Raw genomic sequence first — 10,573 nt, 5'->3', positions numbered from 1 at the left:
CCAGTGTGACCTTACAGTGGGGCCACCCGCCCTCTGTAATCACTTCACCCACTGCACAGCCTCGGTTAATGATGACACCTTTTACTTTCATAGAGATTTATTGGCTCTTCCTTCTGCTCTGAGCTAAACCCCACCGTGGGACTGTTGGGTTTTTCCAGGCATTACTCAGGGAAGCCCAGGACTGGAGCAAATCTGTGTTCAAATCCCCCACAGAGTCCCACCAAGGGCTGAGCACCAGGCTTTGGGAGGGCACGAATCCACCCTGCAAATGGACTGATCCACCCCAAAAAGTTGATCCCATGGGCTGTGCTGACCACTGCAAAGCACCAACCTGAGCTGGTCTATGTTGAAGTGAATCTTCAGCCTAGAGCCAGAAACTTGATGCTTTAAAGTAAAATTGGTCCTGCCTGTGAATCCTTACACAGAATATGCAACTGAGCCAGCCCAGAGGAGGAAGAGGAGGAGGATGCTCTGGGTGCTTGTTCAGTGCAGGGATGGCTCAGTGGGTTCAGTGCAATGGGTGGCTCACACCTCAGTGCCTCTGCACTGCCCCAGAGCCCGGGTCAGCCTCCTGACACCCTTTGTGTCCCCACACAGGGGGCAAGCCCAGCCTTGGATGCCCAGCTCCACTCCCAGACACCCTGTGTCAGCACAGGAGCTCCCTAGGCCAGCCTGCTGCCAGTGCTGTAGGGACCTATCGCCCCCTCCTGCACTTCCCAGGGATCAGGGCTTTGGTTTGTTTGCCTGTCAGCTCCACAGGGCTTTATTTTTGCTTCATGATTTAATTTGGCCATGATTTATTTATAGCCACACTCATAAAATATGCAGCCCCTTCTGAAACCTCTGTGCACATGAGTGCTTGCAGGGACTGAAATCATTGCCCTGTGCACTGCTGGGCAAGAGCAGCCCCAGAGGAAACATGCCTGGGCTGCTGTGGGGCCGTGGAACATCCTCCCCTAGACCAGGACAGTCGGTCAGGCAGCCCTTTGGTATTAAGAGCAAATTTCATGCTTGGGTTCCTATCCCTTCACTGGCCAAATCCAGACCTTCTGGTCACTCCCTGCCAGCAGAAACACAGCTGGTGCCACCAGCTGAGCTCAAAGCCCTTTGGACACCACTGCAACTGCAGGAAGACGTCTCAGCACAATCAAGTTGTCCCAGGGTGGTCCCCAAGGTTTGCTCTGAGACCTCTCAGGAAAATGAGCAGGTGACCCCACTACAGGTTTCTCTAGTGAACCCCAAAATGCTGTCAGTGGCTCAGGGGGACCCAAGAAGGCCTTGGAGAGGTGTGGGAAGCGTTTAATTCAAACTCCTCTCTGGTAGGGATCCTGCCCAAAGGACCAGGAGCCCCCCAGCCCTGGCATTTGCTCCCCACTCTCCCTGGGAGGGACTGGTCCTGCACCCATCCTTTGATGTCCCTGGAGAAGCATCAGACCATGCCCAGCAGGTGCACAGGGCTCAGAGCTGACTCCAGGCTCGTCCTGCACATCCAGCCAGGGCTGGGGGATGCAACCCAGGAACTCCCTGAGATCAGCTCACTTGGTTAGAGCCTGCTGCTACAGAGCCAGGGCTGTGGGTCGGATCCCTGTGTGAGCCAGTCACTTCAGAGCTGGCCTTGAAGGTCCTTGTGGATCTTCAGCTTCCTTCCAAGTCAGAATATTTACCCTGGTGGGCTCGGTTGGTTGTTGGCTCACGGTGCCAACAGAGCCAAGGCTGTGGGGTTGATCCCTGGATGGGCCACTCACTTAAGAGCTGGGCTTGAAGAGCCTTCTGGGTCCCTTCCAACTCAGACTGTTCTCTGGATTCTGTGAGACTCCAGGAGGTCAGTGCATTTTTGGAGCAGGACCTGGAGGCTGGGTAGGGCTCCTCGTGGTGATGGAGCCAGCCCTTGGCACAACGTTCCCAGGCCAAGCACCAAAGCATGGGCATCTTCAGGTGCTGAAGGATAAATCATATTTCAGGGTCCAAGGCCAGGTTGGACAAGACTTGGAGCAACGTGGTCTAGTGGAAGGTGCCCCACCCATGGCAGGAGAATGAGCTTTAAGGTCCCTTCCAACCCAAACTGTTCTGTGATTCTATGATATACAGTGGCCTCCTGCAAACAGTGAGTTCTTTGCATATGCAAAGCTTCCTGCAGATATAGAATTTGCATATTCAATTATCCCTCCACAGGGTATCTCTCTGCCCTTCCTGTGGGCCTGCCCAGTTTGCAGCCTGCAAGGCCACGTGCTGCTTTCCCAACACGAAGCAGGGGCCAAAGGAGCCTCAAGCCCCCCTCACACACACAAATCCCCCCCCCACACACACCTCTTCTGGCCAAGTTAAACACCAGCACACTCAGCTCAGCTCATGCCAAACGCAGCTGGTCCCTCAAGAGCTGGCTCAGGCACACAAAGGGCTGTGCTGGGTGTTGGGAAAGGCCACCCTGCACAACTGTCACAGCATCAGGACATTGGAAAAGCCCACCCCACAGGGCTGGCACAGGGTTAGGGTGCTGGAAAAGCCACCCTTTGGACCTGTCACAGTGTTGGGACATTGGGAAAGCTCATCCTTTGGAGCTGTCCAATCTCCAAGGCTGTCTCAGGCTTAGGGTGCTGGAAAAAACCCACCCTTTGGAGCTGCCCACCCCAGAGGGTGGTCACAGTGCTGGGACATTGGGAAAGCTCACTCTACAGAGTTGTCACAGTGTTGGGACATTGGGAAAGCCCACCCTTTGGAGTTGCTCATCCCACAGGGCTGTCACAGTGTTGGGACACTGGGAAAGCCCACCCTTTGGAGCTGTCACAGTGTTGGGACACTGGGAAAGCCCACCCTTTGGAGCTGTCAGTGTTGGGACACTGGGAAAGCCCACCCTTTGGAGCTGTCAGTGTTGGGACACTGGGAAAGCCCACCCTTTGGAGCTGCCCACCCTGCAGGCTGTCACAGCCTCAGGACATTGGGAAATCCCACCCTTTGGAGCTGCCCCAGCACAAGGGCTTAGGAACCTCCTGCTCCAGCTGCTCCTCAGCTGAGAAGGGGTGGGGTGCAGCTCCACCTCCCCAGCACAGCCAGGGCACTGGGGAGGTGCTGGGGGGGCCCTGGGCTCAGGGGGTCTCTCATTAAGGGGGAATAAGAGAGCAGAAAAAAAGAAGAATTAGGCAAGGGAGGTGGGCAGTAATTCATTATCCCAGCGTCCTCAGCCTATCAAACACTCCCCATTCCCAGGTCGGGAGTCCTGCCCTGCACAGGGCAGATGGGATCCCCTCCAAACCACCCCCGGGTGCTTCACGGTCAATTAGAGGCGAGTGGAGCAAGGGAGAGGGGTTAAAGATTACGCCGAGGGCCAGGCCAGGGCCGCAGCGGGGAGCTCCTCTGCTCATCTATATCATAGACACTAATTTGGTTTAATTTACTTCAAAGGCTTTCCTGGGGGCTCTGGCGTACGCAGGGTTGGGATCTATTTCTCTCAAAAGAGGTTTGAAAGGGGGGCAGGGGCCTTTCTCTTGAAAGCAGCCCAGGGAGAGTGCTCTGGGGCTTGATTTTTCTCTCTCTCTCTTTTTTTTTTTTCCCCTTTTTTTACAAGGGCTGTCTCCAAAGGCAGATAAGAGGGAGCCCTGGGAAATGAAAGCTGGAAAAGTGGATATGAAAGGAAACACGGCGGACAAAGACTGTAATGAAGCAGTTAAAGCACTTTAAAATAAAGCCTCTCCCCACCCAGTGCCTGCAGAGGGGCAATAAAACCATCCTGCAAAGTGCTAGCCAAAGATTCCCCCAGGAAAGCACACCCTTTGGGGAAAGCTAAATATGTTGAATTATCCCCCAGGAAGCGAATAAACCAGGGACAACACGGCGCTTTTATCCTTTCATCAGCGCAGGGAGAAGTGGCTCGTTAATGCTGGGAGCTCAGGGAGGATGGAAAGCCAAGGAACAGTCCAGGCTGGGGGATGTGGAGCAGGATGGCCCTTGGCTGGGGGGGGGAGAGCAAGAGGATCAGTCCTGGAGTGCCACCACCAACCTGCTCCTTCCTACCCTGCGGATGAGCCCGGGAGCCTTGCCTGCTCCCAGCCCAGCTCTGAGCACCTTCCTGCAGCTCTGGCAGTCACAGGTGCCCTTTCTCCAGCCCAGTCCAGGGTGGAGGCAATGCCAGACACCACGAGGGCTTGGGGATACAAAACCACAGCAGAGCAGGTCCCATTCAGCCCCAGGATAGAGCACCCTTGGCTGAAAGCAGGGTTAGACCCACCACACCCCCCTGGGTGTCTCTGCAGCTCCACGGGCCCCTCCTGCCCTCGAGTCGGGGCCAGCAGCACTCACACACCAGCACTGGGCTCAGCATCTCCTGGCCACAGCCCCAGCCTGGAGGGACCTGCAGCTGAGGAAACCCTCCATAAATCACTGCAGGAAGGGGCAGCACCAGTAATCATGGTAAATAATTACGGGGCGAAAAAGTTGACCAAGTGAGAATGGAAGGGCTGCGGGGTCAGTGCTGGAGGGCAGAGCCAGGAGGGAGAGGATGAGGGTGGGAGAGGGATGGGAGGGCTCAGAGATGGTGATGGATGCAAAAAGTAGTGTTGCAGGATGCTGAAAGCAGGCTGAGCCCACTCCAGCCAAGTCCTGTAGGGATCTAAATGTGCATTCCCTACTCATATCCCCGCTTGAAGTCACCTGGGAAAATTGAGCCCTCACACCCCTGTGCTTGGGGATGTCTGGCAGGGGAGATCTGGAGTGGATGGCTTTATTCAAAGTCCTGTCATAGCAGTGGTCTTGTTATAACATTTATTTTAATTAACCTGATTAGTAGCAATCAATAATAAATAATAAATAATAAATAATAAATAATAAATAATAAATAATAAATAATAAATAATAAATAATAAAACCTGCTGAATTCACGTGTGATTTGAGTCTCTTCTTCTGCCAGTCTTGAGCAGGGCTGAGGTAAACAACTTTGGAGCCCTCCCCCCCAGGATGGGTTATCTGACATTATTCGTGCCACATAAAACCACAAAAATGATGAAAAAACATTGCCACCCAGCACAGTGCTTGCTGATTGGCAGCAGTGAAACGAATGTGGATGTGGTTCATTCGTTTAGTTAATAAAAACAGCCAAGTACAGCCAAGGTAGAAAAGGAAAGGCAAACAATGATTTGTGCTAGGGCTGTTCCATTTCCAGTGCCAGGGTCATTAACCTGCACTGCTTCCTCCACACAGATCAGGTAGGATAATTAACTACAGGTTGTTAACGAACTTTGCCACTGTGCTAATTGACTCGAGCTCGTCAGGAGGATGTCTGACACTCTCTGCAAGATATTGGCCCCTGCCACGGACTCACAGTCACAAATGCTGAACTGCTTTAGGTGTTTTCCTTGTACATCAGCACATTCCAGCCAAGAGGATGAGAAGGGACTGGGGCATCTTTAGGTGCCTTGGAGATGCCCCCAAGAACTCGGGTCTGTCTCTCCCATTCAGTTGATCTTCACTCTGAGCCACCCTTGAATGAGCTGACTTGTTCACTGGGACAGGCTGAAGCCTCTTGTTCCTTGTCAGCCACTACGGGGCCGCTGAAGAAAACCTCCCCTGCTTGAATTAATGCAACACTGACCAGAGAAGTCAAGCCAGAGTTAACTAATTAGCTGGTACTTGGTGATGACCACAGCAGCTGGGTTGCCCAAGTGCCAGCACCTCCCTGCCTGTGCACAGCCCACGCTGGTGGCAGAAGGAATTGGGCTGCAGAGCTGCAGCCAAAGAGCAGCAGAGGCCACTGTGCCCTGTGAGTGCTGGAAGGAGACCTGGCTGACACCTCAGCCAAGGAGGTCTGGTAGAAACCTGGTCAAGGACAGCTGGTTGACCCCCCCCAGCCGTTCTGACCTGGATGTGCAGTGTGGTCGAGCCCAGTCCAAACACTCCTGGTGTGCTCAGGGCTGCAGGGAACCAAGGAATCACAGAACAGTTTGACTTGGAAGGGACCTTTAAGATTATCCAATTCCAAGCCCCTGCTGTGGGCAGGGACAATTCCCACTAGCCCAGGTTGTTCCAATCTGGCCTTGGACATTTCCAGGCATCCAGGGGCAGCCACAGCTTCTCTGGGCAACCTGTGCCAGGGCTTTCCCACCCTCACAGGGAGGAATTCCTTCCCCATATCCCATCTAACCCTGCCCTCTGGCAGTGGGAAGCCATTCCCCCTTGTCCTCTCACTCCATCCTTTGTCCAAAGTCCCCCTCTTGGATTTCCCCTCCTTGCCTTGGAGCCCCTTTAGGCACTGGAAGAGGGTCTAAGGTGTCCTTGGAGCCTTCTCTCCTCCAGGCTGAACATCGCCGGGCTCTCCCAGCCTGGCTCCAGGGCAGAGGTGCTCGTGGCCTCCCCTGGACTCTCTCCAGCAGCCCCACCTCCTCCCCGTGCTGGGATCGCGGAGCTGGAGGCAGGACGGCAGGAGGGGTCTCACCCGAGCGGGGCAGGGAGGGAACAGCCCCAACTCGCCCCCAGGCTTGGCCGCTCCCGCCTGCGCTGAGTCCCAGCGAGTCCTGCCCAGGGACCATCTCCCGGGGCTCCAGAGCCGCCGGGATCTCTCCGGCTCTCCCGCTCCCATCCCGGGAGCGCTCCCGGACCGCGGGCCGGGGCTGCCCCCGCCCGGCCGCCAGCGGGGCTGGAACCGCCCGGGCACCCAGGAGTTTTTATTCCCACCATAATTTTTCAATTTACAAGGCAATAAATGAAAGAGGAGGATGAGATCTGCTCAGCGCATTTTCCAGAAGTATTTACTGCTGAGAGCACTGCAAAAGCCATTTAAACAATTGCTTTTATGACACAACACACATTAAAGAAAGTTCCCTAATTTTTTTTTTCACCCCTCTGCCATTTCGTGCCGTGCTGCTGCTGTTGTGTTCAGCTCGCTGCTTTATGGGCTGTTTGGATTTTAATTGGGCTGTAGCCCCAGGGAGCAGTGAAATTTTGGAGACTCATTTAGCTCTGAGTGTGCTCACAGCTAATCGGGCAGAAAGGCTGGGTCCTGCCTTAATGTCTGCTGAAATTTTGTGAGCTGGAAGAGCCGTGTGGGGGGAACAGAGCACACCCTGTGGGTGAGGTGGGAACAGAGCACACCCTGTGGGTGAGGTGGGAACAGAGCACACCCTGTGGGTGATGGCCCTCCAGCCTGAGTGCTGGTGATCCCCACATCCCTGGTGGGGGGGATTCCTGGGGTGGGATTTAGGGTATGGGCACTACGGCCACTTGATGCAATGAGAACCAGACTGAGGCCTGGGATGTTCAGGAAAGGCTTTTTGCAAAGGAGGGGAGCCCACCCCTAGCAGCAGACAGGACTAAAGACCTCTGGAGCTCCCTCTGGTTTTTAAATTTATGTCATTAATTATAATTTAATTAATTATAATTTTATTAATTATAATTTTAATTAATTATAATTTATTATTTATTTGCATTTTTAGCCACTGTTCCCAGTGGCCAGTAAGGGATACCTCGGGAGAGGGACAGCCCTCCACTGCTAATGAGGGCTGGGAGCTGCATCCCATCTGCCATGTGGCCACAGGATCAGCAGCCTATGGAGACAGCCTGGCAGAGCTGGGGTTGTTCAGCCTGGAGAAGTCTCCAGGGTGACTTTAGAGTCCCTTTTAGTGCCTAAAGGGGCTCCAAGAAAGCTGGAGAGGGACTTTGGACAAGGAACAGAATGACAGGACAAGAGGGAATGGCTTCAAGCTGACAGAGGATATATTGGATACCAGGAAGAAATTCTTGGCTGTGAGGGTGGGGAGGCCCTGGCACAGGTTGCCCAGAGAAGCTGTGGCTGCCCCTGGATCCCTGGAAGTGTCCAAGGCCAGGTTGGACGGGGCTTGGAGCAACCTGGGACAGTGGAAGGAGTCCCTGCCCATGACAGGGGGTGGAACTAGAGGAGCTTAAAGGTCCCTCCGCCCCAAACCATTCCGTGATTCCAGGATGCTGTGACAGGGATGTGACGACAGTCCCAGGGACATCCCACCCTGTTGTGGCCCTGGCCGTGCCCCTCGGAGGGGCTGGGGCGGCTCCCGGGGGGTCCCCGCAGGGTCGGTCCCGGTCCCGCAGTTCCCGCAGCAGCCACCGGGCGGTGCCCGCGCCCCGCCAGCGGAGCGGACCCGGGTCCCGCCCCGGCACCGGGAGAGCCGGGATGGGGGGATTAGGGCAGAAAAAAACGTTAAAAGAGGCCCGTTGGAGGCCACAGCAACCGTGGTGGAAGGTCTTGCCCAGCAACTCCTGTCTCCGCTGGCCGTCAAGCTGTGGGATGTGTTTGCAGCCACGGTGGAGAGCCAGGGAAAGAGGGTTCAGCATCACCCAACCCAGCAGTCAGACCAGATGGGACAGTTTCATAGAATTACAGAATCATAGAATCTCTTGAGCTGGAAGGGACCCACAAGGATCATCCAGTCCAACTCCTGGTCCTGCACAGACACCCCAACAATCCCACCCTGTCCCTCAGAGTGTTCTCCAAACCCTCCTGGAGCTCTGGCAGCCTTGGGGCTGTGCCCACTGCCCTGGGGAGCCTGGGCAGTTCCCAACCAGCCTCTGGGGGAAGAACCTTTGCCTGAGATCCAACCTAAACCTGCCCTGACACAGCTTCATGCCAGTTCCCCAGAAGGGGATGTCAGCTCTGCTTCAAATCAGAGGCAGTTCCCCTTCAGACCTTTCCAAAAGAGATTCAACCCTTCACACTGTTTCCACTTCGGAAAGTCACCTTGTTCCACGTTCTTCCAAAAATGCATCCCTGAAATGAAGCAACTGTGCAACCCCAAGATCTGAACTGATGCCACTCACTTGTTTACACTGTGAATGGCCAAAGAGCAGAGGCAAAACTGAAGCACTCCCTGTTTTGTGCCTTCTGAGATGTTGATGCAAAGTGAGGAAGAGCATCTTTAATTTCCCCACAGGAGGGGAAAAAACACCTGTGTTCCTGCCTGCTCCTCAGAAGGGAAATATTTGTCCCCTTTGCCAGGTGCTGAACCCAACAGGACCCAGGATGACCCCAAATTCCAGCACTGCAGCTCACAGGGGCTCAGATGCTGCTTCAACAAGTGAAATCCCCCCCCAGGCTTCATCAGAGCTCAGCAAAACGAGCACACAGGGAAATGTACTGTGAGGGTGAGGAGGCCCTGGCACAGGTTGCCCAGAGAAGCTGTGGCTGCCCCTGGATCCCTGGAAGTGTCCAAGGCCAGGTTGGATGGGGCTTGGAGCAGTCTGGGCTAATGGAAGGTGTCCCTGCCCATGGCAGGGGGGTGGAATGGGATGATCTTGAAGGTCCCTTCAGACCCAAACCAGTCTGTGATTCTTTGGTGTCCCTACCCGTGGCAGAGGGTTAGAAAAGATGGTCTTTAAGGTCCCTTTCAACACAAACCACCTGTGACTCCATGAAATACCCCCGGCTGTTAGACCACCACCAGGAGCCCTGGCCATCAGGGGTCACACCGTGCTGCCCAGCCCTGGCACAGGGGATTCCACACAGCTCCTGCTCCTTTCCCTGGGGGTGTGGCTGAGCTGAGGGCTTTGGGGCATGGCCTGATGTTAATAGGTGGCCTCAAGGGGCAGCCTAGCAAGAGCCACGGTGTCTCTGCCAGCAGCAGTTGCCACATCAGCTGAGGTGTTTAATGGCCAGGGGATGAGGGAGCGGAAGCGCGAGCGGTCCTGTGCCAGCCGTGCCTGCTGCACACACTGCACAACGTGCTAATCCCCCACGGGGAGGGGGGGTTGGCACTCAGGACTGAAAGGCTTCTGCTGTTTGTGCCAAGTGGCAGAGCCGGACAGATCCCCCCAGGCAGCTCATGCTGACCAGAACCATCCCACTGGCTTTGGGACATTGGTGGTGGCCTTACTGTGGTATTCCAGTACCTGAAGGGGCTCCAAGAGAGCGGGAGAAGGACTCTGGATAAGGGTACCTAGTGATAGAACAAGGGAGAGTGGGTTTAAACTGACAGGGTGTAGGTTTAGACTGGATATTGGGAAGAAATTCCTTACTCTGAGGGTGGGGAGGCCCAGGCACAGGTTGCCCAGAGCAGATGTGGCTGCCCATCCCTGGAAGTGTCCAAGACCAGGCTGGACAGGGCTTGGAACAACCTGGTCTAGTGGAAGGTGTCCCAGCCCATGGAGATCATCACCACGAGATGATCTTTAAGGTCCCTCCAACCCAAACCATTCTGTGATTCCATGATTCCATGGGATGGCCATGGAAGCAGGCTGGTGGGGCACAGCCCACCTCTAACCCCCCAAAGACACCAAAAAGCAGAAGCACCTGAGTTATTCTGACTTTTATTTCATTGCTTCTTAGTCCACACAGTCGGTATAAAATCAGAAAAAGCAAAGCGGAAAAAAAAAAAAGTAGAACCCCAAAAAACCCCAAAATTAAACAAAAAAACAACAGCAAGAGTGTCTGGAGTCCTCAGAGGCAGCCTGGGGTCTGTGCTGGTGCCTGTTCAATTCATGGCCAGACACTTTGCTGACACAGACAGAGGACAGACATCTCGCTCTGGCACCGGGGAGCGACCGCTCCAGCCAGAGCTGTTTCTGTTCCTCTGCACCACGGAGGGGGAAAAAGGAACCTCGGTTATAAATGCTTTATTAA

Source organism: Manacus vitellinus, unplaced genomic scaffold, assembly GCF_001715985.3.
Source record: "Manacus vitellinus isolate BGI_N305 unplaced genomic scaffold, ASM171598v3 scaffold_24_pilon, whole genome shotgun sequence".
Taxonomy (NCBI): Eukaryota; Metazoa; Chordata; class Aves; order Passeriformes; family Pipridae; genus Manacus; species Manacus vitellinus.
Note: the sequence above shows the minus strand (reverse complement) of the source record.